General features: G+C 38.8%; 9 non-coding genes across 9 annotated transcripts; all 9 read left to right on the top strand.

Moving 5' to 3' along the window:
- The first annotated feature begins 1,232 nt into the window (after positions 1-1,232).
- Positions 1,233-1,538, top strand: LOC147703447 (Nuclear RNase P). The gene has a single exon (XR_015298604.1).
- Positions 1,539-3,957: 2,419 nt separating this feature from the next.
- Positions 3,958-4,264, top strand: LOC147703446 (Nuclear RNase P). Its single transcript, XR_015298615.1, has one exon.
- Positions 4,265-6,683: 2,419 nt separating this feature from the next.
- On the top strand, positions 6,684-6,990 carry LOC147703445 (Nuclear RNase P). Its single transcript, XR_015298593.1, has one exon.
- Positions 6,991-9,409: 2,419 nt separating this feature from the next.
- Positions 9,410-9,715, top strand: LOC147703444 (Nuclear RNase P). The gene has a single exon (XR_015298603.1).
- Positions 9,716-12,134: 2,419 nt separating this feature from the next.
- On the top strand, positions 12,135-12,441 carry LOC147703443 (Nuclear RNase P). The gene has a single exon (XR_015298614.1).
- A 2,419-nt stretch (positions 12,442-14,860) lies between these two features.
- Positions 14,861-15,167, top strand: LOC147703442 (Nuclear RNase P). The gene has a single exon (XR_015298592.1).
- A 2,419-nt stretch (positions 15,168-17,586) lies between these two features.
- On the top strand, positions 17,587-17,892 carry LOC147703441 (Nuclear RNase P). The gene has a single exon (XR_015298602.1).
- A 2,419-nt stretch (positions 17,893-20,311) lies between these two features.
- On the top strand, positions 20,312-20,618 carry LOC147703440 (Nuclear RNase P). The gene has a single exon (XR_015298613.1).
- Positions 20,619-23,037: 2,419 nt separating this feature from the next.
- LOC147703439 (Nuclear RNase P) lies at positions 23,038-23,344 on the top strand. Its single transcript, XR_015298590.1, has one exon.
- Positions 23,345-25,609: the final 2,265 nt, after the last annotated feature.

Here is a 25,609-nt window from a genome sequence, read left to right as displayed (position 1 = left end):
AAAGAGAATTAAGAAGTTCTCAGTGAATTGCAGATAAAGGTGGAATTTTACAAGCAGGTCCAAATAATATAGGCAAGGAGGGACAGGAAAAGCTCTAACTAATGGAGATTTGGTGGCACTAGGAATGTTGAATATAAACATATGCAAAGTTGAATCTTTCGTTGCATTAATTGGAGCTGGAATGAAATAAAAACAAATGACAGCAAGTGGTGATGCTCCTGAGTCTAACGATGTGCGATTAATTGAGAATAGAATCTCTGAACCAGGGTAGCATTTCTACTGAGTCTTAATTTGTCGGGTGGCGATGGAAAGGCACCCTAATTAGAGAAGAAGAAGTAATAGGAAGCTAAATAGATCTTTGAATGAACCTATTTTTAAGGCGTCTAGGACAGAGCTGAAGTGTACTTTAATTGAAAGGTCAATGCTCATGCATGTGGAATTCTTCTGCCAGTTTACAGTGCTGTGGAGGGCAGTTAAATAGACATCTGCCTACTTGTCAACTTCTGAGTCTTCCGTGATTTAGCCTGAGCAGGAGACATTGCTGCACTGATGCCCCACTCCCGCTCTAGTCTACAAAAGCACTGCGGTCATGACCCCCTGAAGAATGCAAGGGCACGCAGTGCAGATCACAATGTACCAATGACATAACTTTACCCTGTAAAGAAACACCAAGATTTAGCCTGGCTGCCTTCCCCATGGTTTTCATCAATTCAAAAATATAGCTGGTAATTTGCTTAGAGTAAACAGAAATCAGAGACATGACGGTAAGCATTTTCACAACTTCTAACAAATTTAAAGAAATAATCTAAGTACCTTTTTAATATACTATCAAATAGTAGACATACTTCAATTGAAGTTACTGTGATCTGGCTCTTCTTTTAATAAGTGCCAAAAATCATCAAGAATTTATCTTAAGAGATATTTCCCGAAGCTAGACTACTAATCACTGCCTATCCATTAGCATTAAATGTGCACCACTCTTCAGATTTGCATGTAAATGAGGCTGAATGTGAATGATGCATTATGCAAATGAGCATTGATCCTTGTGTGAGATAGACTAAACTTTTCAATCAAAGTGTTGCTTTTTGTGCAATTTTGCATCATGTTTTTATGGCTGCAGTGACAGTAGTGCTGCAAACGAGATGAATCAAATTCCCGTCATGCTCACCCTATGAGTGTGAGTAACTTGAAAACTAACATATATATACTGCATTGATGAGTTTGAGCATTAGAGCAGAGGAAGCTCAACATAGAGGTCACTGGCTGAGTGCATATGTTACTCCCTCACCTTAGGAAAGGTCTGAGCCAAGAACTAGTCATCTTCCTAGCAGGCATCTCCTGAGCAAGGAGAACAAGCAACCAGAAACCTGTGGCTGGCAGCTGCTGCAAAAGAGGTTGTGCTGGGGCACGTTTCTGATTCCCAGATCAGCTGATGCTGTACTCCTGGTATTGAAGTGGCTTGTGGTTGGCTTGGCTGAGTGCTATGGTTGAGATGAGACAATGTCTCATTACCCAATTCAGACTACTCTTCATCTGCTCATATTTTTTCCTAAATTGAATATGCATCACACACTATACTGTAAGTGCTAAGAAAAAAGACTAACCATGCTTTTCTTCAAAGTACTTCTTTGTTGTCATCAAACAGAAACACTGAATAGATCTCATATCATCATTATTTCAACAGCATGCTTTATTAGCATTTTCCAGGAGGTATTCTTCACCAAATATAGACCATTTTCCACTCACTTCATCAATGCACTGGACATCGATTGTGTATCCATCCTGTAATACACAGCATATACGTCAATTTCAAACACTGTCAATGCAGAGATGAATCAAAATACTACAGAGCATATGTTTAGTGTGCCTGAAATGTACTGTGTATATCATAATAAAATCTTTCTTTCATCCTTTTTTTCTGAGTTGCATCCAAAAAAAAAGGAACTTTTTCACAAAACTGAACATTTGGCATCAATGCAGACAATCGCCCTCCATTTTGTGACATGTTTGCTTACTGACCATGTGCAATAACGCACTATAAACTGAATTTTGTAAGTTGAAAACATCTATTTTTCCCTTTCTACAAAAAATGCTAAATTCTGTTTCAATTGTCTATTAGTATTTCAAACATATTTCCTGGCATTCACTTCTAAATTCTTGACATCAGGGACTATTCAGACAACAGTTTCCATCTCTATTAGGCATGAGACTTAAAATGTGTAGTATTTTTTCCAACTTTCAAGATGAGCTCCCCTTTATTTCTTTCATAAGATTTGGTATAGCCGGTCAGCCACTAACTTCTTTGAAAACTCAGAACTGTACTTAAGTACATATCCAGGCAATTATCAAAGTATCCTGGAGACCGAAAAGTCATGGACCAACAACCAGGTCTGAAGAAAGGTAAGCGGTGAGAGCATCAGTGGCACAATGCAACTGGATATGGAGGGTATCAGGTTCACAATATATACAGTTTGGAATATGGAGCTAGGATGCAGCAATAACAGGCTTCAAATATCAAAGAGTTGGAAGGTTTTTCTGAGGCAAGTAGAAGTCCTAAGTGAGAAAGGATTTAGAATGTCTGTATTATCATGTTTTACAGCATTTGTAATGCAAATCTCAAAGGAATAGATATTCACCTCAGAGCAGTATCCAAAGCCCAATGGCAGAAGAGACCAATGCAGAAAAATGGCAAACGTCCAGGTGGACAGTGACGAATAATAGTCCAAAAGAGAATTAAGAAGTTCTCAGTGAATTGCAGATAAAGGTGGAATTTTACAAGCAGGTCCAAATAATATAGGCAAGGAGGGACAGGAAAAGCTCTAACTAATGGAGATTTGGTGGCACTAGGAATGTTGAATATAAACATATGCAAAGTTGAATCTTTCGTTGCATTAATTGGAGCTGGAATGAAATAAAAACAAATGACAGCAAGTGGTGATGCTCCTGAGTCTAACGATGTGCGATTAATTGAGAATAGAATCTCTGAACCAGGGTAGCATTTCTACTGAGTCTTAATTTGTCGGGTGGCGATGGAAAGGCACCCTAATTAGAGAAGAAGAAGTAATAGGAAGCTAAATAGATCTTTGAATGAACCTATTTTTAAGGCGTCCAGGACAGAGCTGAAGTGTACTTTAATTGAAAGGTCAATGCTCATGCATGTGGAATTCTTCTGCCAGTTTACAGTGCTGTGGAGGGCAGTTAAATAAACATCTGCCTACTTGTCAACTTCTGAGTCTTCCGTGATTTAGCCTGAGCAGGAGACATTGCTGCACTGATGCCCCACTCCCGCTCTAGTCTACAAAAGCACTGCGGTCATGACCCCCTGAAGAATGCAAGGGCACGCAGTGCAGATCACAATGTACCAATGACATAACTTTACCCTGTAAAGAAACACCAAGATTTAGCCTGGCTGCCTTCCCCATGGTTTTCATCAATTCAAAAATATAGCTGGTAATTTGCTTAGAGTAAACAGAAATCAGAGACATGACGGTAAGCATTTTCACAACTTCTAACAAATTTAAAGAAATAATCTAAGTACCTTTTTAATATACTATCAAATAGTAGACATACTTCAATTGAAGTTACTGTGATCTGGCTCTTCTTTTAATAAGTGCCAAAAATCATCAAGAATTTATCTTAAGAGATATTTCCCGAAGCTAGACTACTAATCACTGCCTATCCATTAGGATTAAATGTGCACCACTCTTCAGATTTGCATGTAAATGAGGCTGAATGTGAATGATGCATTATGCAAATGAGCATTGATCCTTGTGTGAGATAGACTAAACTTTTCAATCAAAGTGTTGCTTTTTGTGCAATTTTGCATCATGTTTTTATGGCTGCAGTGACAGTAGTGCTGCAAACGAGATGAATCAAATTCCCGTCATGCTCACCCTATGAGTGTGAGTAACTTGAAAACTAACATATATATACTGCATTGATGAGTTTGAGCACTAAAGCAGAGGCAGCTCAACATAGAGGTCACTGGCTGAGTGCATATGTTACTCCCTCACCTTAGGAAAGGTCTGAGACAAGAACTAGTCATCTTCCTAGCAGGCATCTCCTGAGCAAGGAGAACAAGCAACCAGAAACCTGTGGCTGGCAGCTGCTGCAAAAGAGGTTGTGCTGGGGCACGTTTCTGATTCCTAGATCAGCTGATGCTGTACTCCTGGTATTGGAAGTGGCTTGTGGTTGGCTTGGCTGAGTGCTATGGTTGAGATGATACAATGTCTCATTACCCAATTCAGACTACTCTTCATCTGCTCATATTTTTTCCTAAATTGAATATGCATCACACACTATACTGTAAGTGCTAAGAAAAAAGACTAACCGTGCTTTTCTTCAAAGTACTTCTTTGTTGTCATCAAACAGAAACACTGAATAGATCTCATATCATCATTATTTCAACAGCATGCTTTATTAGCATTTTCCAGGAGGTATTCTTCACCAAATATAGACCATTTTCCACTCACTTCATCAATGCACTGGACATCGATTGTGTATCCATCCTGTAATACACAGCATATACGTCAATTTCAAACACTGTCAATGCAGAGATGAATCAAAATACTACAGAGCATATGTTTAGTGTGCCTGAAATGTACTGTGTATATCATAATAAAATCTTTCTTTCATCCTTTTTTTCTGAGTTGCATCCAAAATAAAAGGAACTTTTTCACAAAACTGAACATTTGGCATCAATTCAGACAATCGCCCTCCATTTTGTGACATGTTTGCTTACTGACCATGTGCAATAACGCACTATAAACTGAATTTTGTAAGTTGAAAACATCTATTTTTCCCTTTCTACAAAAAATGCTAAATTCTGTTTCAATTGTCTATTAGTATTTCAAACATATTTCCTGGCATTCACTTCTAAATTCTTGACATCAGGGACTATTCAGACAACAGTTTCCATCTCTATTAGGCATGAGACTTAAAATGTGTAGTATTTTTTCCAACTTTCAAGATGAGCTCCCCTTTATTTCTTTCATAAGATTTGGTATAGCCGGTCAGCCACTAACTTCTTTGAAAACTCAGAACTGTACTTAAGTACATATCCAGGCAATTATCAAAGTATCCTGGAGACCGAAAAGTCATGGACCAACAACCAGGTCTGAAGAAAGGTAAGCGGTGAGAGCATCAGTGGCACAATGCAACTGGATATGGAGGGTATCAGGTTCACAATATATACAGTTTGGAATATGGAGCTAGGATGCAGCAATAACAGGCTTCAAATATCAAAGAGTTGGAAGGTTTTTCTGAGGCAAGTAGAAGTCCTAAGTGAGAAAGGATTTAGAATGTCTGTATTATCATGTTTTACAGCATTTGTAATGCAAATCTCAAAGGAATAGATATTCACCTCAGAGCAGTATCCAAAGCCCAATGGCAGAAGAGACCAATGCAGAAAAATGGCAAACGTTCAGGTGGACAGTGACGAATAATAGTCCAAAAGAGAATTAAGAAGTTCTCAGTGAATTGCTGATAAAGGTGGAATTTTACAAGCAGGTCCAAATAATATAGGCAAGGAGGGACAGGAAAAGCTCTAACTAATGGAGATTTGGTGGCACTAGGAATGTTGAATATAAACATATGCAAAGTTGAATCTTTCGTTGCATTAATTGGAGCTGGAATGAAATAAAAACAAATGACAGCAAGTGGTGATGCTCCTGAGTCTAACGATGTGCGATTAATTGAGAATAGAATCTCTGAACCAGGGTAGCATTTCTACTGAGTCTTAATTTGTCGGGTGGCGATGGAAAGGCACCCTAATTAGAGAAGAAGAAGTAATAGGAAGCTAAATAGATCTTTGAATGAACCTATTTTTAAGGCGTCTAGGACAGAGCTGAAGTGTACTTTAATTGAAAGGTCAATGCTCATGCATGTGGAATTCTTCTGCCAGTTTACAGTGCTGTGGAGGGCAGTTAAATAGACATCTGCCTACTTGTCAACTTCTGAGTCTTCCGTGATTTAGCCTGAGCAGGAGACATTGCTGCACTGATGCCCCACTCCCGCTCTAGTCTACAAAAGCACTGCGGTCATGACCCCCTGAAGAATGCAAGGGCACGCAGTGCAGATCACAATGTACCAATGACATAACTTTACCCTGTAAAGAAACACCAAGATTTAGCCTGGCTGCCTTCCCCATGGTTTTCATCAATTCAAAAATATAGCTGGTAATTTGCTTAGAGTAAACAGAAATCAGAGACATGACGGTAAGCATTTTCACAACTTCTAACAAATTTAAAGAAATAATCTAAGTACCTTTTTAATATACTATCAAATAGTAGACATACTTCAATTGAAGTTACTGTGATCTGGCTCTTCTTTTAATAAGTGCCAAAAATCATCAAGAATTTATCTTAAGAGATATTTCCCGAAGCTAGACTACTAATCACTGCCTATCCATTAGCATTAAATGTGCACCACTCTTCAGATTTGCATGTAAATGAGGCTGAATGTGAATGATGCATTATGCAAATGAGCATTGATCCTTGTGTGAGATAGACTAAACTTTTCAATCAAAGTGTTGCTTTTTGTGCAATTTTGCATCATGTTTTTATGGCTGCAGTGACAGTAGTGCTGCAAACGAGATGAATCAAATTCCCGTCATGCTCACCCTATGAGTGTGAGTAACTTGAAAACTAACATATATATACTGCATTGATGAGTTTGAGCATTAGAGCAGAGGAAGCTCAACATAGAGGTCACTGGCTGAGTGCATATGTTACTCCCTCACCTTAGGAAAGGTCTGAGCCAAGAACTAGTCATCTTCCTAGCAGGCATCTCCTGAGCAAGGAGAACAAGCAACCAGAAACCTGTGGCTGGCAGCTGCTGCAAAAGAGGTTGTGCTGGGGCACGTTTCTGATTCCCAGATCAGCTGATGCTGTACTCCTGGTATTGGAAGTGGCTTGTGGTTGGCTTGGCTGAGTGCTATGGTTGAGATGAGACAATGTCTCATTACCCAATTCAGACTACTCTTCATCTGCTCATATTTTTTCCTAAATTGAATATGCATCACACACTATACTGTAAGTGCTAAGAAAAAAGACTAACCGTGCTTTTCTTCAAAGTACTTCTTTGTTGTCATCAAACAGAAACACTGAATAGATCTCATATCATCATTATTTCAACAGCATGCTTTATTAGCATTTTCCAGGAGGTATTCTTCACCAAATATAGACCATTTTCCACTCACTTCATCAATGCACTGGACATCGATTGTGTATCCATCCTGTAATACACAGCATATACGTCAATTTCAAACACTGTCAATGCAGAGATGAATCAAAATACTACAGAGCATATGTTTAGTGTGCCTGAAATGTACTGTGTATATCATAATAAAATCTTTCTTTCATCCTTTTTTTCTGAGTTGCATCAAAAAAAAAAGGAACTTTTTCACAAAACTGAACATTTGGCATCAATTCAGACAATCGCCCTCCATTTTGTGACATGTTTGCTTACTGACCATGTGCAATAACGCACTATAAACTGAATTTTGTAAGTTGAAAACATCTATTTTTCCCTTTCTACAAAAAATGCTAAATTCTGTTTCAATTGTCTATTAGTATTTCAAACATATTTCCTGGCATTCACTTCTAAATTCTTGACATCAGGGACTATTCAGACAACAGTTTCCATCTCTATTAGGCATGAGACTTAAAATGTGTAGTATTTTTTCCAACTTTCAAGATGAGCTCCCCTTTATTTCTTTCATAAGATTTGGTATAGCCGGTCAGCCACTAACTTCTTTGAAAACTCAGAACTGTACTTAAGTACATATCCAGGCAATTATCAAAGTATCCTGGAGACCGAAAAGTCATGGACCAACAACCAGGTCTGAAGAAAGGTAAGCGATGAGAGCATCAGTGGCACAATGCAACTGGATATGGAGGGTATCAGGTTCACAATATATACAGTTTGGAATATGGAGCTAGGATGCAGCAATAACAGGCTTCAAATATCAAAGAGTTGGAAGGTTTTTCTGAGGCAAGTAGAAGTCCTAAGTGAGAAAGGATTTAGAATGTCTGTATTATCATGTTTTACAGCATTTGTAATGCAAATCTCAAAGGAATAGATATTCACCTCAGAGCAGTATCCAAAGCCCAATGGCAGAAGAGACCAATGCAGAAAAATGGCAAACGTCCAGGTGGACAGTGACGAATAATAGTCCAAAAGAGAATTAAGAAGTTCTCAGTGAATTGCAGATAAAGGTGGAATTTTACAAGCAGGTCCAAATAATATAGGCAAGGAGGGACAGGAAAAGCTCTAACTAATGGAGATTTGGTGGCACTAGGAATGTTGAATATAAACATATGCAAAGTTGAATCTTTCGTTGCATTAATTGGAGCTGGAATGAAATAAAAACAAATGACAGCAAGTGGTGATGCTCCTGAGTCTAACGGTGTGCGATTAATTGAGAATAGAATCTCTGAACCAGGGTAGCATTTCTACTGAGTCTTAATTTGTCGGGTGGCGATGGAAAGGCACCCTAATTAGAGAAGAAGAAGTAATAGGAAGCTAAATAGATCTTTGAATGAACCTATTTTTAAGGCGTCTAGGACAGAGCTGAAGTGTACTTTAATTGAAAGGTCAATGCTCATGCATGTGGAATTCTTCTGCCAGTTTACAGTGCTGTGGAGGGCAGTTAAATAGACATCTGCCTACTTGTCAACTTCTGAGTCTTCCGTGATTTAGCCTGAGCAGGAGACATTGCTGCACTGATGCCCCACTCCCGCTCTAGTCTACAAAAGCACTGCGGTCATGACCCCCTGAAGAATGCAAGGGCACGCAGTGCAGATCACAATGTACCAATGACATAACTTTACCCTGTAAAGAAACACCAAGATTTAGCCTGGCTGCCTTCCCCATGGTTTTCATCAATTCAAAAATATAGCTGGTAATTTGCTTAGAGTAAACAGAAATCAGAGACATGACGGTAAGCATTTTCACAACTTCTAACAAATTTAAAGAAATAATCTAAGTACCTTTTTAATATACTATCAAATAGTAGACATACTTCAATTGAAGTTACTGTGATCTGGCTCTTATTTTAATAAGTGCCAAAAATCATCAAGAATTTATCTTAAGAGATATTTCCCGAAGCTAGACTACTAATCACTGCCTATCCATTAGCATTAAATGTGCACCACTCTTCAGATTTGCATGTAAATGAGGCTGAATGTGAATGATGCATTATGCAAATGAGCATTGATCCTTGTGTGAGATAGACTAAACTTTTCAATCAAAGTGTTGCTTTTTGTGCAATTTTGCATCATGTTTTTATGGCTGCAGTGACAGTAGTGCTGCAAACGAGATGAATCAAATTCCCGTCATGCTCACCCTATGAGTGTGAGTAACTTGAAAACTAACATATATATACTGCATTGATGAGTTTGAGCATTAGAGCAGAGGAAGCTCAACATAGAGGTCACTGGCTGAGTGCATATGTTACTCCCTCACCTTAGGAAAGGTCTGAGCCAAGAACTAGTCATCTTCCTAGCAGGCATCTCCTGAGCAAGGAGAACAAGCAACCAGAAACCTGTGGCTGGCAGCTGCTGCAAAAGAGGTTGTGCTGGGGCACGTTTCTGATTCCCAGATCAGCTGATGCTGTACTCCTGGTATTGAAGTGGCTTGTGGTTGGCTTGGCTGAGTGCTATGGTTGAGATGAGACAATGTCTCATTACCCAATTCAGACTACTCTTCATCTGCTCATATTTTTTCCTAAATTGAATATGCATCACACACTATACTGTAAGTGCTAAGAAAAAAGACTAACCATGCTTTTCTTCAAAGTACTTCTTTGTTGTCATCAAACAGAAACACTGAATAGATCTCATATCATCATTATTTCAACAGCATGCTTTATTAGCATTTTCCAGGAGGTATTCTTCACCAAATATAGACCATTTTCCACTCACTTCATCAATGCACTGGACATCGATTGTGTATCCATCCTGTAATACACAGCATATACGTCAATTTCAAACACTGTCAATGCAGAGATGAATCAAAATACTACAGAGCATATGTTTAGTGTGCCTGAAATGTACTGTGTATATCATAATAAAATCTTTCTTTCATCCTTTTTTTCTGAGTTGCATCCAAAAAAAAAGGAACTTTTTCACAAAACTGAACATTTGGCATCAATGCAGACAATCGCCCTCCATTTTGTGACATGTTTGCTTACTGACCATGTGCAATAACGCACTATAAACTGAATTTTGTAAGTTGAAAACATCTATTTTTCCCTTTCTACAAAAAATGCTAAATTCTGTTTCAATTGTCTATTAGTATTTCAAACATATTTCCTGGCATTCACTTCTAAATTCTTGACATCAGGGACTATTCAGACAACAGTTTCCATCTCTATTAGGCATGAGACTTAAAATGTGTAGTATTTTTTCCAACTTTCAAGATGAGCTCCCCTTTATTTCTTTCATAAGATTTGGTATAGCCGGTCAGCCACTAACTTCTTTGAAAACTCAGAACTGTACTTAAGTACATATCCAGGCAATTATCAAAGTATCCTGGAGACCGAAAAGTCATGGACCAACAACCAGGTCTGAAGAAAGGTAAGCGGTGAGAGCATCAGTGGCACAATGCAACTGGATATGGAGGGTATCAGGTTCACAATATATACAGTTTGGAATATGGAGCTAGGATGCAGCAATAACAGGCTTCAAATATCAAAGAGTTGGAAGGTTTTTCTGAGGCAAGTAGAAGTCCTAAGTGAGAAAGGATTTAGAATGTCTGTATTATCATGTTTTACAGCATTTGTAATGCAAATCTCAAAGGAATAGATATTCACCTCAGAGCAGTATCCAAAGCCCAATGGCAGAAGAGACCAATGCAGAAAAATGGCAAACGTCCAGGTGGACAGTGACGAATAATAGTCCAAAAGAGAATTAAGAAGTTCTCAGTGAATTGCAGATAAAGGTGGAATTTTACAAGCAGGTCCAAATAATATAGGCAAGGAGGGACAGGAAAAGCTCTAACTAATGGAGATTTGGTGGCACTAGGAATGTTGAATATAAACATATGCAAAGTTGAATCTTTCGTTGCATTAATTGGAGCTGGAATGAAATAAAAACAAATGACAGCAAGTGGTGATGCTCCTGAGTCTAACGATGTGCGATTAATTGAGAATAGAATCTCTGAACCAGGGTAGCATTTCTACTGAGTCTTAATTTGTCGGGTGGCGATGGAAAGGCACCCTAATTAGAGAAGAAGAAGTAATAGGAAGCTAAATAGATCTTTGAATGAACCTATTTTTAAGGCGTCCAGGACAGAGCTGAAGTGTACTTTAATTGAAAGGTCAATGCTCATGCATGTGGAATTCTTCTGCCAGTTTACAGTGCTGTGGAGGGCAGTTAAATAAACATCTGCCTACTTGTCAACTTCTGAGTCTTCCGTGATTTAGCCTGAGCAGGAGACATTGCTGCACTGATGCCCCACTCCCGCTCTAGTCTACAAAAGCACTGCGGTCATGACCCCCTGAAGAATGCAAGGGCACGCAGTGCAGATCACAATGTACCAATGACATAACTTTACCCTGTAAAGACACACCAAGATTTAGCCTGGGTGCCTTCCCCATGGTTTTCATCAATTCAAAAATATAGCTGGTAATTTGCTTAGAGTAAACAGAAATCAGAGACATGACGGTAAGCATTTTCACAACTTCTAACAAATTTAAAGAAATAATCTAAGTACCTTTTTAATATACTATCAAATAGTAGACATACTTCAATTGAAGTTACTGTGATCTGGCTCTTCTTTTAATAAGTGCCAAAAATCATCAAGAATTTATCTTAAGAGATATTTCCCGAAGCTAGACTACTAATCACTGCCTATCCATTAGGATTAAATGTGCACCACTCTTCAGATTTGCATGTAAATGAGGCTGAATGTGAATGATGCATTATGCAAATGAGCATTGATCCTTGTGTGAGATAGACTAAACTTTTCAATCAAAGTGTTGCTTTTTGTGCAATTTTGCATCATGTTTTTATGGCTGCAGTGACAGTAGTGCTGCAAACGAGATGAATCAAATTCCCGTCATGCTCACCCTATGAGTGTGAGTAACTTGAAAACTAACATATATATACTGCATTGATGAGTTTGAGCACTAAAGCAGAGGCAGCTCAACATAGAGGTCACTGGCTGAGTGCATATGTTACTCCCTCACCTTAGGAAAGGTCTGAGACAAGAACTAGTCATCTTCCTAGCAGGCATCTCCTGAGCAAGGAGAACAAGCAACCAGAAACCTGTGGCTGGCAGCTGCTGCAAAAGAGGTTGTGCTGGGGCACGTTTCTGATTCCTAGATCAGCTGATGCTGTACTCCTGGTATTGGAAGTGGCTTGTGGTTGGCTTGGCTGAGTGCTATGGTTGAGATGATACAATGTCTCATTACCCAATTCAGACTACTCTTCATCTGCTCATATTTTTTCCTAAATTGAATATGCATCACACACTATACTGTAAGTGCTAAGAAAAAAGACTAACCGTGCTTTTCTTCAAAGTACTTCTTTGTTGTCATCAAACAGAAACACTGAATAGATCTCATATCATCATTATTTCAACAGCATGCTTTATTAGCATTTTCCAGGAGGTATTCTTCACCAAATATAGACCATTTTCCACTCACTTCATCAATGCACTGGACATCGATTGTGTATCCATCCTGTAATACACAGCATATACGTCAATTTCAAACACTGTCAATGCAGAGATGAATCAAAATACTACAGAGCATATGTTTAGTGTGCCTGAAATGTACTGTGTATATCATAATAAAATCTTTCTTTCATCCTTTTTTTCTGAGTTGCATCCAAAATAAAAGGAACTTTTTCACAAAACTGAACATTTGGCATCAATTCAGACAATCGCCCTCCATTTTGTGACATGTTTGCTTACTGACCATGTGCAATAACGCACTATAAACTGAATTTTGTAAGTTGAAAACATCTATTTTTCCCTTTCTACAAAAAATGCTAAATTCTGTTTCAATTGTCTATTAGTATTTCAAACATATTTCCTGGCATTCACTTCTAAATTCTTGACATCAGGGACTATTCAGACAACAGTTTCCATCTCTATTAGGCATGAGACTTAAAATGTGTAGTATTTTTTCCAACTTTCAAGATGAGCTCCCCTTTATTTCTTTCATAAGATTTGGTATAGCCGGTCAGCCACTAACTTCTTTGAAAACTCAGAACTGTACTTAAGTACATATCCAGGCAATTATCAAAGTATCCTGGAGACCGAAAAGTCATGGACCAACAACCAGGTCTGAAGAAAGGTAAGCGGTGAGAGCATCAGTGGCACAATGCAACTGGATATGGAGGGTATCAGGTTCACAATATATACAGTTTGGAATATGGAGCTAGGATGCAGCAATAACAGGCTTCAAATATCAAAGAGTTGGAAGGTTTTTCTGAGGCAAGTAGAAGTCCTAAGTGAGAAAGGATTTAGAATGTCTGTATTATCATGTTTTACAGCATTTGTAATGCAAATCTCAAAGGAATAGATATTCACCTCAGAGCAGTATCCAAAGCCCAATGGCAGAAGAGACCAATGCAGAAAAATGGCAAACGTTCAGGTGGACAGTGACGAATAATAGTCCAAAAGAGAATTAAGAAGTTCTCAGTGAATTGCTGATAAAGGTGGAATTTTACAAGCAGGTCCAAATAATATAGGCAAGGAGGGACAGGAAAAGCTCTAACTAATGGAGATTTGGTGGCACTAGGAATGTTGAATATAAACATATGCAAAGTTGAATCTTTCGTTGCATTAATTGGAGCTGGAATGAAATAAAAACAAATGACAGCAAGTGGTGATGCTCCTGAGTCTAACGATGTGCGATTAATTGAGAATAGAATCTCTGAACCAGGGTAGCATTTCTACTGAGTCTTAATTTGTCGGGTGGCGATGGAAAGGCACCCTAATTAGAGAAGAAGAAGTAATAGGAAGCTAAATAGATCTTTGAATGAACCTATTTTTAAGGCGTCTAGGACAGAGCTGAAGTGTACTTTAATTGAAAGGTCAATGCTCATGCATGTGGAATTCTTCTGCCAGTTTACAGTGCTGTGGAGGGCAGTTAAATAGACATCTGCCTACTTGTCAACTTCTGAGTCTTCCGTGATTTAGCCTGAGCAGGAGACATTGCTGCACTGATGCCCCACTCCCGCTCTAGTCTACAAAAGCACTGCGGTCATGACCCCCTGAAGAATGCAAGGGCACGCAGTGCAGATCACAATGTACCAATGACATAACTTTACCCTGTAAAGAAACACCAAGATTTAGCCTGGCTGCCTTCCCCATGGTTTTCATCAATTCAAAAATATAGCTGGTAATTTGCTTAGAGTAAACAGAAATCAGAGACATGACGGTAAGCATTTTCACAACTTCTAACAAATTTAAAGAAATAATCTAAGTACCTTTTTAATATACTATCAAATAGTAGACATACTTCAATTGAAGTTACTGTGATCTGGCTCTTCTTTTAATAAGTGCCAAAAATCATCAAGAATTTATCTTAAGAGATATTTCCCGAAGCTAGACTACTAATCACTGCCTATCCATTAGCATTAAATGTGCACCACTCTTCAGATTTGCATGTAAATGAGGCTGAATGTGAATGATGCATTATGCAAATGAGCATTGATCCTTGTGTGAGATAGACTAAACTTTTCAATCAAAGTGTTGCTTTTTGTGCAATTTTGCATCATGTTTTTATGGCTGCAGTGACAGTAGTGCTGCAAACGAGATGAATCAAATTCCCGTCATGCTCACCCTATGAGTGTGAGTAACTTGAAAACTAACATATATATACTGCATTGATGAGTTTGAGCATTAGAGCAGAGGAAGCTCAACATAGAGGTCACTGGCTGAGTGCATATGTTACTCCCTCACCTTAGGAAAGGTCTGAGCCAAGAACTAGTCATCTTCCTAGCAGGCATCTCCTGAGCAAGGAGAACAAGCAACCAGAAACCTGTGGCTGGCAGCTGCTGCAAAAGAGGTTGTGCTGGGGCACGTTTCTGATTCCCAGATCAGCTGATGCTGTACTCCTGGTATTGGAAGTGGCTTGTGGTTGGCTTGGCTGAGTGCTATGGTTGAGATGAGACAATGTCTCATTACCCAATTCAGACTACTCTTCATCTGCTCATATTTTTTCCTAAATTGAATATGCATCACACACTATACTGTAAGTGCTAAGAAAAAAGACTAACCGTGCTTTTCTTCAAAGTACTTCTTTGTTGTCATCAAACAGAAACACTGAATAGATCTCATATCATCATTATTTCAACAGCATGCTTTATTAGCATTTTCCAGGAGGTATTCTTCACCAAATATAGACCATTTTCCACTCACTTCATCAATGCACTGGACATCGATTGTGTATCCATCCTGTAATACACAGCATATATGTCAATTTCAAACACTGTCAATGCAGAGATGAATCAAAATACTACAGAGCATATGTTTAGTGTGCCTGAAATGTACTGTGTATATCATAATAAAATCTTTCTTTCATCCTTTTTTTCTGAGTTGCATCCAAAAAAAAAGGAACTTTTTCACAAAACTGAACATTTGGCATCAATTCAGACAATCGCCCTCCATTTTGTGACATGTTTGCTTACTGACCATGTGCAATAACGCACTATAAACTGAATTTTGTAAGTTGAAAACATCTATTTTTCCCTTTCTACAAAAAATGCTAAATTCTGTTTCAATTGTCTATTAGTATTTCAAACATATTTCCTGGCATTCACTTCTAAATTCTTGACATCAGGGACTATTCAGACAACAGTTTCCATCTCTATTAGGCATGAGACTTAAAATGTGTAGTATTTTTTCCAACTTTCAAGATGAGCTCCCCTTTATTTCTTTCATAAGATTTGGTATAGCCGGTCAGCCACTAACTTCTTTGAAAACTCAGAACTGTACTTAAGTACATATCCAGGCAATTATCAAAGTATCCTGGAGACCGAAAAGTCATGGACCAACAACCAGGTCTGAAGAAAGGTAAGCGATGAGAGCATCAGTGGCACAATGCAACTGGATATGGAGGGTATCAGGTTCACAATATATACAGTTTGGAATATGGAGCTAGGATGCAGCAATAACAGGCTTCAAATATCAAAGAGTTGGAAGGTTTTTCTGAGGCAAGTAGAAGTCCTAAGTGAGAAAGGATTTAGAATGTCTGTATTATCATGTTTTACAGCATTTGTAATGCAAATCTCAAAGGAATAGATATTCACCTCAGAGCAGTATCCAAAGCCCAATGGCAGAAGAGACCAATGCAGAAAAATGGCAAACGTCCAGGTGGACAGTGACGAATAATAGTCCAAAAGAGAATTAAGAAGTTCTCAGTGAATTGCAGATAAAGGTGGAATTTTACAAGCAGGTCCAAATAATATAGGCAAGGAGGGACAGGAAAAGCTCTAACTAATGGAGATTTGGTGGCACTAGGAATGTTGAATATAAACATATGCAAAGTTGAATCTTTCGTTGCATTAATTGGAGCTGGAATGAAATAAAAACAAATGACAGCAAGTGGTGATGCTCCTGAGTCTAACGGTGTGCGATTAATTGAGAATAGAATCTCTGAACCAGGGTAGCATTTCTACTGAGTCTTAATTTGTCGGGTGGCGATGGAAAGGCACCCTAATTAGAGAAGAAGAAGTAATAGGAAGCTAAATAGATCTTTGAATGAACCTATTTTTAAGGCGTCTAGGACAGAGCTGAAGTGTACTTTAATTGAAAGGTCAATGCTCATGCATGTGGAATTCTTCTGCCAGTTTACAGTGCTGTGGAGGGCAGTTAAATAGACATCTGCCTACTTGTCAACTTCTGAGTCTTCCGTGATTTAGCCTGAGCAGGAGACATTGCTGCACTGATGCCCCACTCCCGCTCTAGTCTACAAAAGCACTGCGGTCATGACCCCCTGAAGAATGCAAGGGCACGCAGTGCAGATCACAATGTACCAATGACATAACTTTACCCTGTAAAGAAACACCAAGATTTAGCCTGGCTGCCTTCCCCATGGTTTTCATCAATTCAAAAATATAGCTGGTAATTTGCTTAGAGTAAACAGAAATCAGAGACATGACGGTAAGCATTTTCACAACTTCTAACAAATTTAAAGAAATAATCTAAGTACCTTTTTAATATACTATCAAATAGTAGACATACTTCAATTGAAGTTACTGTGATCTGGCTCTTCTTTTAATAAGTGCCAAAAATCATCAAGAATTTATCTTAAGAGATATTTCCCGAAGCTAGACTACTAATCACTGCCTATCCATTAGCATTAAATGTGCACCACTCTTCAGATTTGCATGTAAATGAGGCTGAATGTGAATGATGCATTATGCAAATGAGCATTGATCCTTGTGTGAGATAGACTAAACTTTTCAATCAAAGTGTTGCTTTTTGTGCAATTTTGCATCATGTTTTTATGGCTGCAGTGACAGTAGTGCTGCAAACGAGATGAATCAAATTCCCGTCATGCTCACCCTATGAGTGTGAGTAACTTGAAAACTAACATATATATACTGCATTGATGAGTTTGAGCATTAGAGCAGAGGAAGCTCAACATAGAGGTCACTGGCTGAGTGCATATGTTACTCCCTCACCTTAGGAAAGGTCTGAGCCAAGAACTAGTCATCTTCCTAGCAGGCATCTCCTGAGCAAGGAGAACAAGCAACCAGAAACCTGTGGCTGGCAGCTGCTGCAAAAGAGGTTGTGCTGGGGCACGTTTCTGATTCCCAGATCAGCTGATGCTGTACTCCTGGTATTGAAGTGGCTTGTGGTTGGCTTGGCTGAGTGCTATGGTTGAGATGAGACAATGTCTCATTACCCAATTCAGACTACTCTTCATCTGCTCATATTTTTTCCTAAATTGAATATGCATCACACACTATACTGTAAGTGCTAAGAAAAAAGACTAACCATGCTTTTCTTCAAAGTACTTCTTTGTTGTCATCAAACAGAAACACTGAATAGATCTCATATCATCATTATTTCAACAGCATGCTTTATTAGCATTTTCCAGGAGGTATTCTTCACCAAATATAGACCATTTTCCACTCACTTCATCAATGCACTGGACATCGATTGTGTATCCATCCTGTAATTCACAGCATATACGTCAATTTCAAACACTGTCAATGCAGAGATGAATCAAAATACTACAGAGCATATGTTTAGTGTGCCTGAAATGTACTGTGTATATCATAATAAAATCTTTCTTTCATCCTTTTTTTCTGAGTTGCATCCAAAAAAAAAGGAACTTTTTCACAAAACTGAACATTTGGCATCAATGCAGACAATCGCCCTCCATTTTGTGACATGTTTGCTTACTGACCATGTGCAATAACGCACTATAAACTGAATTTTGTAAGTTGAAAACATCTATTTTTCCCTTTCTACAAAAAATGCTAAATTCTGTTTCAATTGTCTATTAGTATTTCAAACATATTTCCTGGCATTCACTTCTAAATTCTTGACATCAGGGACTATTCAGACAACAGTTTCCATCTCTATTAGGCATGAGACTTAAAATGTGTAGTATTTTTTCCAACTTTCAAGATGAGCTCCCCTTTATTTCTTTCATAAGATTTGGTATAGCCGGTCAGCCACTAACTTCTTTGAAAACTCAGAACTGTACTTAAGTACATATCCAGGCAATTATCAAAGTATCCTGGAGACCGAAAAGTCATGGACCAACAACCAGGTCTGAAGAAAGGTAAGCGGTGAGAGCATCAGTGGCACAATGCAACTGGATATGGAGGGTATCAGGTTCACAATATATACAGTTTGGAATATGGAGCTAGGATGCAGCAATAACAGGCTTCAAATATCAAAGAGTTGGAAGGTTTTTCTGAGGCAAGTAGAAGTCCTAAGTGAGAAAGGATTTAGAATGTCTGTATTATCATGTTTTACAGCATTTGTAATGCAAATCTCAAAGGAATAGATATTCACCTCAGAGCAGTATCCAAAGCCCAATGGCAGAAGAGACCAATGCAGAAAAATGGCAAACGTCCAGGTGGACAGTGACGAATAATAGTCCAAAAGAGAATTAAGAAGTTCTCAGTGAATTGCAGATAAAGGTGGAATTTTACAAGCAGGTCCAAATAATATTGGCAAGGAGGGACAGGAAAAGCTCTAACTAATGGAGATTTGGTGGCACTAGGAATGTTGAATATAAACATATGCAAAGTTGAATCTTTCGTTGCATTAATTGGAGCTGGAATGAAATAAAAACAAATGACAGCAAGTGGTGATGCTCCTGAGTCTAACGATGTGCGATTAATTGAGAATAGAATCTCTGAACCAGGGTAGCATTTCTACTGAGTCTTAATTTGTCGGGTGGCGATGGAAAGGCACCCTAATTAGAGAAGAAGAAGTAATAGGAAGCTAAATAGATCTTTGAATGAACCTATTTTTAAGGCGTCTAGGACAGAGCTGAAGTGTACTTTAATTGAAAGGTCAATGCTCATGCATGTGGAATTCTTCTGCCAGTTTACAGTGCTGTGGAGGGCAGTTAAATAAACATCTGCCTACTTGTCAACTTCTGAGTCTTCCGTGATTTAGCCTGAGCAGGAGACATTGCTGCACTGATGCCCCACTCCCGCTCTAGTCTACAAAAGCACTGCGGTCATGACCCCCTGAAGAATGCAAGGGCACGCAGTGCAGATCACAATGTACCAATGACATAACTTTACCCTGTAAAGAAACACCAAGATTTAGCCTGGCTGCCTTCCCCATGGTTTTCATCAATTCAAAAATATAGCTGGTAATTTGCTTAGAGTAAACAGAAATCAGAGACATGACGGTAAGCATTTTCACAACTTCTAACAAATTTAAAGAAATAATCTAAGTACCTTTTTAATATACTATCAAATAGTAGACATACTTCAATTGAAGTTACTGTGATCTGGCTCTTCTTTTAATAAGTGCCAAAAATCATCAAGAATTTATCTTAAGAGATATTTCCCGAAGCTAGACTACTAATCACTGCCTATCCATTAGGATTAAATGTGCACCACTCTTCAGATTTGCATGTAAATGAGGCTGAATGTGAATGATGCATTATGCAAATGAGCATTGATCCTTGTGTGAGATAGACTAAACTTTTCAATCAAAGTGTTGCTTTTTGTGCAATTTTGCATCATGTTTTTATGGCTGCAGTGACAGTAGTGCTGCAAACGAGATGAATCAAATTCCCGTCATGCTCACCCTATGAGTGTGAGTAACTTGAAAACTAACATATATATACTGCATTGATGAGTTTGAGCACTAAAGCAGAGGCAGCTCAACATAGAGGTCACTGGCTGAGTGCATATGTTACTCCCTCACCTTAGGAAAGGTCTGAGACAAGAACTAGTCATCTTCCTAGCAGGCATCTCCTGAGCAAGGAGAACAAGCAACCAGAAACCTGTGGCTGGCAGCTGCTGCAAAAGAGGTTGTGCTGGGGCACGTTTCTGATTCCTAGATCAGCTGATGCTGTACTCCTGGTATTGGAAGTGGCTTGTGGTTGGCTTGGCTGAGTGCTATGGTTGAGATGATACAATGTCTCATTACCCAATTCAGACTACTCTTCATCTGCTCATATTTTTTCCTAAATTGAATATGCATCACACACTATACTGTAAGTGCTAAGAAAAAAGACTAACCGTGCTTTTCTTCAAAGTACTTCTTTGTTGTCATCAAACAGAAACACTGAATAGATCTCATATCATCATTATTTCAACAGCATGCTTTATTAGCATTTTCCAGGAGGTATTCTTCACCAAATATAGACCATTTTCCACTCACTTCATCAATGCACTGGACATCGATTGTGTATCCATCCTGTAATACACAGCATATACGTCAATTTCAAACACTGTCAATGCAGAGATGAATCAAAATACTACAGAGCATATGTTTAGTGTGCCTGAAATGTACTGTGTATATCATAATAAAATCTTTCTTTCATCCTTTTTTTCTGAGTTGCATCCAAAATAAAAGGAACTTTTTCACAAAACTGAACATTTGGCATCAATTCAGACAATCGCCCTCCATTTTGTGACATGTTTGCTTACTGACCATGTGCAATAACGCACTATAAACTGAATTTTGTAAGTTGAAAACATCTATTTTTCCCTTTCTACAAAAAATGCTAAATTCTGTTTCAATTGTCTATTAGTATTTCAAACATATTTCCTGGCATTCACTTCTAAATTCTTGACATCAGGGACTATTCAGACAACAGTTTCCATCTCTATTAGGCATGAGACTTAAAATGTGTAGTATTTTTTCCAACTTTCAAGATGAGCTCCCCTTTATTTCTTTCATAAGATTTGGTATAGCCGGTCAGCCACTAACTTCTTTGAAAACTCAGAACTGTACTTAAGTACATATCCAGGCAATTATCAAAGTATCCTGGAGACCGAAAAGTCATGGACCAACAACCAGGTCTGAAGAAAGGTAAGCGGTGAGAGCATCAGTGGCACAATGCAACTGGATATGGAGGGTATCAGGTTCACAATATATACAGTTTGGAATATGGAGCTAGGATGCAGCAATAACAGGCTTCAAATATCAAAGAGTTGGAAGGTTTTTCTGAGGCAAGTAGAAGTCCTAAGTGAGAAAGGATTTAGAATGTCTGTATTATCATGTTTTACAGCATTTGTAATGCAAATCTCAAAGGAATAGATATTCACCTCAGAGCAGTATCCAAAGCCCAATGGCAGAAGAGACCAATGCAGAAAAATGGCAAACGTTCAGGTGGACAGTGACGAATAATAGTCCAAAAGAGAATTAAGAAGTTCTCAGTGAATTGCAGATAAAGGTGGAATTTTACAAGCAGGTCCAAATAATATAGGCAAGGAGGGACAGGAAAAGCTCTAACTAATGGAGATTTGGTGGCACTAGGAATGTTGAATATAAACATATGCAAAGTTGAATCTTTCGTTGCATTAATTGGAGCTGGAATGAAATAAAAACAAATGACAGCAAGTGGTGATGCTCCTGAGTCTAACGATGTGCGATTAATTGAGAATAGAATCTCTGAACCAGGGTAGCATTTCTACTGAGTCTTAATTTGTCGGGTGGCGATGGAAAGGCACCCTAATTAGAGAAGAAGAAGTAATAGGAAGCTAAATAGATCTTTGAATGAACCTATTTTTAAGGCGTCTAGGACAGAGCTGAAGTGTACTTTAATTGAAAGGTCAATGCTCATGCATGTGGAATTCTTCTGCCAGTTTACAGTGCTGTGGAGGGCAGTTAAATAGACATCTGCCTACTTGTCAACTTCTGAGTCTTCCGTGATTTAGCCTGAGCAGGAGACATTGCTGCACTGATGCCCCACTCCCGCTCTAGTCTACAAAAGCACTGCGGTCATGACCCCCTGAAGAATGCAAGGGCACGCAGTGCAGATCACAATGTACCAATGACATAACTTTACCCTGTAAAGAAACACCAAGATTTAGCCTGGCTGCCTTCCCCATGGTTTTCATCAATTCAAAAATATAGCTGGTAATTTGCTTAGATTAAACAGAAATCAGAGACATGACGGTAAGCCTTTTCACAACTGCTAACAAATTTAAAGAAATAATCTAAGTACCTTTTTAATATACTATCAAATAGTAGACATACTTCAATTGAAGTTACAGTGATCTGGCTCTTCTTTTAATAAGTGCCAAAAATCATCAAGAATTTATCTTAAGAGATATTTCCTGAAGCTAGACTACTAATCACTGCCTATCCATTAGCATTAAATGTGCACCACTCTTCAGATTTGCATGTAAATGAGGCTGAATGTGAATGACGCATTATGCAAATGAGCATTGATCCTTGTGTGAGATAGACTAAACTTTTCAATCAAAGTGTTGCTTTTTGTGCAATTTTGCATCATGTTTTTATGGCTGCAGTGACAGTAGTGCTGCAAACGAGATGAATCAAATTCCCGCCATGCTCACCCTATGAGTGTGAGTAACTTGAAAACTAACATATATATACTGCATTGATGAGTTTCAGCATTAGAGCAGAGGAAGCTCAACATAGAGGTCACTGGCTGAGTGCATATGTTACTCCCTCACCTTAGGAAAGGTCTGAGACAAGAACTAGTCATCTTCCTAGCAGGTATCTCCTGAGCAAGGAGAACAAGCAACCAGAAACCTGTGGCAGGCAGCTGCTGCAAAAGAGGTTGTGCTGGAGCACGTTTCTGATTCCCAGATCAGCTGATGCTGTACTCCTGGTATTGGAAGTGGCTTGTGATTGGCTTGGCTGAGTGCTATGGTTGAGATGAGACAATGTCTCATTACCCAATTCAGACTACTCTTCATCTGCTCATATTTGTTCCTAAATTGAATATGCATCACACACTATACTGTAAGTGCTAAGAAAAAATGACTAACCGTGCTTTTCTTCAAAGTACTTCTTTGTTGTCATCAAACAGAAACACTGAATAGATCTCATATCATCATTATTTCAACAGCAAGCTTTATTAGCATGTTCCAGGAGGTATTCTTCACCAAATATAGACCATTTTCCACTCACTTCATCAATGCACTGGACATCGATTGTGTATCCATCCTGTAATACACAGCATATACGTCAATTTCAAACACTGTCAATGCAGAGATGAATCAAAATACTACAGAGCATATGTTTAGTGTGCCTGAAATGTACTGTTTATATCATAATAAAATCTTTCTTTCAACCTTTTTTTCTGAGTTGCATCCAAAATAAAAGGAACTTTTTCACAAAACTGAACATTTGGCAACAATTCAGACAATCGCCCTCTATTTTGTGACATGTTTGCTTACTGACCATGTGCAATAACGCACTATGAACTGAATTTTGTAAGTTGAAAACATCTATTTTTCCCTTTCTACAAAAAATGCTAAATTCTGTTTCAATTGTCTATTAGTATTTCAAACATATTTCCTGGCATTCACTTCTAAATTCTTGACATCAGGGACTATTCAGACAACAGTTTCCATCTCTATTAGGCATGAGACTTAAAATGTGTAGTGTTTTTTCCAACTTTCAAGATGAGCTCCCCTTTATTTCTTTCATAAGATTTGGTATAGCCGGTCAGCCACTAACTTCTTTGAAAACTCAGAACTGTACTTAAGTACATATCCAGGTAATTATCAAAGTATCCTGGAGACCGAAAAGTCATGGACCAACAACCAGGTCTGAAGAAAGGTAAGCGGTGAGAGCATCAGTGGCACAATGCAAATGGATATAGAGGATATCAGGTTCACAATCTATACAGTTTGGAATATGGAGCTAGGATGCAGCAATAACAGGCTTCAAATATCAAAGAGTTGGAAGGTTTTTCTGAGGCAAGTAGAAGTCCTAAGTGAGAAAGGATTTAGAATGTCTGTATTATCATGTTTTACAGCATTTGTAATGCAAATCTCAAAGGAATAGATATTCACCTCAGAGCAGTATCCAAAGCCCAATGGCAGAAGAGACCAATGCAGAAAAATGGCAAACGTCCAGGTGGACAGTGACGAATAATAGTCCAAAAGAGAATTAAGAAGTTCTCCGTGAATAGCAGATAAAGGAGGAATTTTACAAGCAGGTCAAAAAATATAGGCAAAGAGGGACAGGAAAAGCTTTAACTAATGGAGATTTGGTGGCATTAGGAATGTTGAATATAAACATAAGCAAAGTTAAATCTTTAGTTGCATTAATTGGAGCTGGAATGAAATAAAAACAAATGACAGCAAGTGGTGATTCTCCTGAGTCTAACGATGTGCGATTAATTGAGAATAGAATCTCTGAACCAGGGCAGCATTTCTACTGAGTCTTAATTTGTCAGGTGGAGATGGAAAGGCACCGTAATTAGAGAAGAAGAAGTAATGGGAAGCTAAATAGATCTTTGAATGAACCTATTTTTAAGGCATCTAGGACAGATCTGAAGTGTACTTTAATTGAAAGGTCAATGCTCATGCATGTGGAATTCTTCTGCCAGTTTACAGTGCTGTGGAGGGCAGTTAAATAGACATCTGCCTACTTGTCAACTTCTGAGTCTTCCGTGATTTAGCCTGAGCAGGAGACATTGCTGCACTGATGCCCCACTCCTGCTCTAGTCTTCAAAAGAATTTATTTCCCCATGGTCCAACACCTCGAACGAAAAACCATCTGATACCTGGGCTTCGGACCTTGCTGAGTTCTTCACGAGCAAGATCCAACGCATACAGGATTCTTTTCCATTGCCTGGGCCTACGGGCCAGACTAATCCTGAGGCCATCTTATCCCCACGGGCTTGGCCAGGTGTGACGCTAAGTGTGTTTCCTTCGATCTCTGCCTCTGACTCTTTAGCGCTAATGGGCAATCTCAAATCGGGCTCGCCCCTCGACCCATGCCCTGCTAAATTTTTGGCGAAAGTTGCGGAGGTGATCAATCCGCTGGCAAACCCGCTGTTGAACCTCTCGTTGCGTCAGGGAGTGGTTCCGCACGCCTGGAAGCAGGCGATGGTGATTCCATTGCTTAAGAAGCCAGGCCTAGATCCGAAGGCCCCGGTCAATTATAGGCCTATCTCTCTGCTGCCGGCTCTCACGAAGATTGTGGAAAAGCACGTTCAGGTGGTGCTCTCCAA

Source organism: Lissotriton vulgaris, chromosome 7, assembly GCF_964263255.1.
Source record: "Lissotriton vulgaris chromosome 7, aLisVul1.2, whole genome shotgun sequence".
NCBI lineage: Eukaryota > Metazoa > Chordata > Amphibia > Caudata > Salamandridae > Lissotriton > Lissotriton vulgaris.
This window is presented reverse-complemented; position numbering and strand designations above follow the sequence as displayed.